Genomic DNA, 5005 nt, shown 5'->3' on the forward strand with positions numbered 1-5005 from the left:
TTTTCTTCTTCACTGTATTAAAGCAAGAGCTGTGATCCGCATCTCTCTCTCTCTCTCTCTCTCTCTCACTCTCGTTTGTTTTCGATGGTTGTTTCGTAAAATGTTAAGTGTCGCTCTCCTATCTGTAACTTTTAGTTAAATTATTACGTAAATTTAATTATAATACCCGTGTCTGAACCAAGAAACCTACATTCCTCTTTCATTAATGTCACATTTCAATTTACTATCTTGTGTTTTAGAACTTTTCAGGCTATAGCGAAGGAGAGTTGCCAAAGAATTGTTTGGTGGTCACAATTGAACGCTACTCGTGTTTACGTTATCAAACTTCTCGTCAGTCTGATGGGAATCTGCTAGTGGATGGCGGAATGAAATTTCCTTATTAAACAAGCAAAAATTTTCTATGCACCGTTCTACCATTTCAGGAGCTTTGCCACTATCGGAAGTGGTTAAAAAGTTTTATAAAACTATTTTTTTTTTAATATCAGGAATATTATACCCTGTTCGTGCAGTTACCTCGCCATTGAGATACCGAAATACATCATGCCGCTGTGGGTGGAGGAATGGTTAGCATTGAAGAACAACAAGCTGAGGACCGTGAAATCGAGGACGTGACCGTGGCGTTCTACCTCCTGGCCACTGCGACGGGAAAAATCCTATCCTCTGATGCATGGATTCCTCCTTCAGCAGGAAGACCCACCGGTGAGTAGTGTTTGTGGTGCACAGGCGTTTTCTACCGAGCCATGATCACCGCAGTCCACTTACCAGTTGACTTGCCCTCCATTTTAGGTGATGACGAATCGATTGTAGTTCGTGCTTTAAGATTTTCTGCGATGTCTGGTCTTCTCCGTAGTATCTTAGGTAGAAGGTTTTAATGAGTTTCTAGGGTGGTTGCTTCATCGTTTATTTTCCAGTTGATCATGTAGTCATAGTTCCTTGTTCAGTTATTTTCAGTGTTATTTGGTATTTTACAAAGGCACTGCACAGAGGCATCTGTCTTCTGATGTGTTTTTTGACAGTGTGGGTGATAGTCCGAGGGTGGCTGAGGATTCCATTTTCTAATATACATTTTGTTGCATGTTTCTCATAACTGGTAACCACACTTGTACTCTTTCATTTGAAGTAAATCACACTGTGGAGCTGTAGGTGTAGCCTGTACAATGACAGTAAGTACAGGATAATATGTCATACATTTTCCATTTACAAGTCGATTCAACATAAAATGTAAACTGTAGAAACAATGTACCAAAATAATAAAACTGTAAAGGAACGAAAGTAGTACAATAAAAAATGGCGTGTCCTGTCTGGGCATAAAGTAAAATCGTACATCTCGCAATATTACATTGGCTCCATCTCTGGGCTTACAGTACAAAAAGGTGCAATTAAGCAATACAATGTCTAAAGGGGTGCATAAAAATGAACAAATAAGTAAAATAAAGGAATGAAGTAGTACAACGAAAACTTACAATAAAAAAAAATGTGTGCCCTCTTTGGGCATAAACTAAAATCGTAACAATCGTAAGAATACCCTGGTGCCCTATCTGTGCTTACAGTATAAGCATGTGGAATAAAGCAGCATAGAATTTCGATAGGTATGAAGCTAGCCAGCGGCTTATGAAAACATTTTTACATTTATTTATTGAATTGTACATGGATCTCTTCCATTAGCTTGTAATGCAAAAATACTATTCTGTACTTACTGTCGCTGAGAGGCCTACAATTATGGCTCCGCATAAGTGATTTGCTTTCCACGGTTTATCTACTATTTGTGGTTTTTTCTTCAGTAAAGCAAAAAAAATTTTTTTTTCAAATTTTGTAGCTTTTCTATTATTTAACTATTCAAAAATGGTTCAAATGGCTCTGAGCACTATGGGACTCAACATCTTAGGTCATAAGTCCCCTAGAACTTAGAACTACTTAAACCTAACTAACCTAAGGACGACACACACACCCATGCCCGAGGCAGGATTCGAACCTGCGACCGTAGCAATTTAACTATTCGCCAACACCTCGATACAAAGTACCACATGACTGTCCCGTCATATTCTCTTCCTGTATATCCTTGTAAGCAAACTCTTTTATTTACGATTGACTCCTGCATGTTCTACAACAACCAATATTGTTTATTACGTGAGACTTTGGACTAGTGCCACCTGTTGGTTTAGGGCGTGTAACGGCATGGTGCGTGTGTTTGCACTTACGATGTGTTGTCGACTGTCTTATATTTGTTCCTGATCCTCTTCTTTTGTAATTTTTAACACTGAAGATGACTATGTAATAGCTGACATCTAGATCCGCTGTAATAAAACGACGGATTTCGGGATCGATTGCTGTTCTCTTCTCCACTTCTTTTCTCCGTTGCCTATATTCAACGATCGCTGCGCACGAATGAATCATACGGTTTCCAATCTGATTATTTTTGAGTATATTAGCCGCAGGTCTTGGGGAGCGAACATGGAGCGTCTGCATGAAAGTTTTTGAAAGTTTCCTGTTTCCTGCTATGAGGAGTATTATTCATTGTCATTTTTTGGGTTACTTTTGTTGATATCTAATAGTATTTCATTAATCGATAAATTTTTTTCTATTTTTGTTTTATATATATACACATATGTATACAAAAGCACCAAAAAAGTTATGCATCATCTCGATTCCGACGGAACGTGTGCAGAAAATTGGAATAGAGATCAACAAAAACATCATTTCCGCCTATTTTATTGCTCATGAAGACCAAAAATTGCATGTAGTACCACTATACAGCGAGACCTTCAGAGGTGGTGGTCCAATTTGTTGTACATGCCGGTACTCTAACACCCAGTAGCACGTCCTCTTGCATTGATGCACGCCTGTATTCGTCGTGCATGCTGTCCACAAGTTCATCAAGGCACTGTTCTTCCAGAATGTCCCAACCTCAACAGCGGTTCGGCCTAGATCCTATTGAGTGGTTGGTGGGTCACGTCGTCCATGAACAGCCCTTTTAAAATTATCCCAGGCATGTTCGATAGGGTTCACGTCTGGCGAGCATGCCGGCCACTCTAGTCGAGCGATGACGTTATCCTGAAGAAAGTCATTCACAAGATGAGCACGATGTGTGTGCGAATTATCGTCCATGCAGACGAATGTCTCGCCAATCTGCTGCCAATATGGTAATCCTATTGCTAGGAGGATGGCATTCACATATCGTACAGCAGTTAGGCACCTTCCATGACCACCAGTGGTGTACGTCGGCCCCACATAGTGCACCCACAAAAGAACAGGGAACCACCACCTTGCTGCACTCGATGGACTGTTTATCTAAGGCGTTCAGCCCGACCGGATTGCCTCCAAACACATCTCCGATGACTGTCTGGTTGCAGGCATATGCGACACTCATCGGTGAAGAGAACGTGATGCAAATCCTGGGTGGTCCATGTTGTTGACCCCATCTGTACCGCGCTGCATGGTGTCGTGGTTGCAAATATGGACCTCGTCTTGGACGTCGGGAATGAAGTTGCGTATCATGCAGCGTATTGCGCACAGTTTGAGTCCTAACACGACGTCATGTGGCTGCACGAAAAGCGTTATTCAACATGGTGGCGTTACTGTCAGGGTTCCTCCAAACCATAATCCATAAGTCGCGGTCGTCCACTGCAGTAGTAGTCCTTGGGCGGCCTGACCAAAGCATGCCATCGACAATTCCTGTCTCTCTGTATCTCCTCCATGTACGAACAACATCGCTTTGGTTCACTCCGAGACGCCCTGACTCTTTCCTTGTTGAGAGCCCTTCCTTGCACAAAGGAACAATGCCGACGTGATCGAACCGTGGTATTGACCGTCTAGTTATGGTTGAACTACAGACAACACGAGCCGTGTACCTCCTTCCTGGTGCAATGACTGGGACTGATCGGCTGTCGGACCCTCTCCGTATAATAGGCACTGCCCATGCATGGTTGTTTACATCTTTGGGCGGGTTTAGTGACATCTCTGAACAGTCAAAGGGACTGTGTCTGTGATATATATATATATATATATATATATATATATATATATATATATATATATATATATATATAACTTGACATTAAAATTGCTACACCAAGAAGAAATGCAGATGATAAACGGGTATTCATTGGACAAATACATTATACTATAACTGGCATGTGATTACATTTTAACGTAATTTGGGTGCATAGATCCTGAGAAATCAGTACCCAGAACAACCGCCTCTGGCCGTAATAACGGCCTTGATACGCCTGGGCATTGGGTCAAACAGAGTTTGGATTGCATGTACAGGTACAGCTGCCCATGGAGCTTCAACACGATACCACGGTTCATTAAGAGTAGTGACTGGCGTCTTCTGACGAGCCAGTTGCTAGGCCACCATTGACCAGACGTTTTCAATTGGTGAGAGATCTGGAGAATGTGCTGGCCAGGGCAGCAGTCGAACATTTTCTGTATCCAGAAAGGCGCGTAGAGGACCTTCAACACGCGGTCGTGCATTATCCTGCGGAAATGTAGGGTTTCGCAGGGTTCGAATCAAGGGTGGAGTCACGGGTCGTAACACATCTGAAATGTAACGTCCACTGTTCAAAGTGCCGTCAGTACGACCAAGAGGTGACCGAGACGAGTAACCAATGGCACACCATACCATTACGCGGGGTGATATGCCAGTATGCCGATGACGGACACACGCGTCCAATGTGCGTTCACCGCGATGACGCCAAACACGGATGCGAAAATCATGATGCTGTAAACAGAACCTGTAATTATCCGAAAAAATGAAGTTTTGCCATTCGTGCAGCCAGGTCCGTCGTTGAGTACACCATCGCAGGCGCTCCTGTCTGTGATGCAGCGTCAAGGGTAACCGCAGCCATGGTCCATGCTGCTGCACACGCCGTCGAGCTGTTCGAGCAGATGGTTGTTGTCTTGCAAACGTCCCCATCTGTTGACTCAGGGATCGAGAAGTGACTGTACGATCCGTTACAGCCATGCAGATAAGATGCCTGTCATCTCGACTGCTAGTGATACGAGG

Source organism: Schistocerca nitens, chromosome 6 (genome assembly GCF_023898315.1).
Source record: "Schistocerca nitens isolate TAMUIC-IGC-003100 chromosome 6, iqSchNite1.1, whole genome shotgun sequence".
In the NCBI taxonomy this organism is placed as follows: Eukaryota; Metazoa; Arthropoda; class Insecta; order Orthoptera; family Acrididae; genus Schistocerca; species Schistocerca nitens.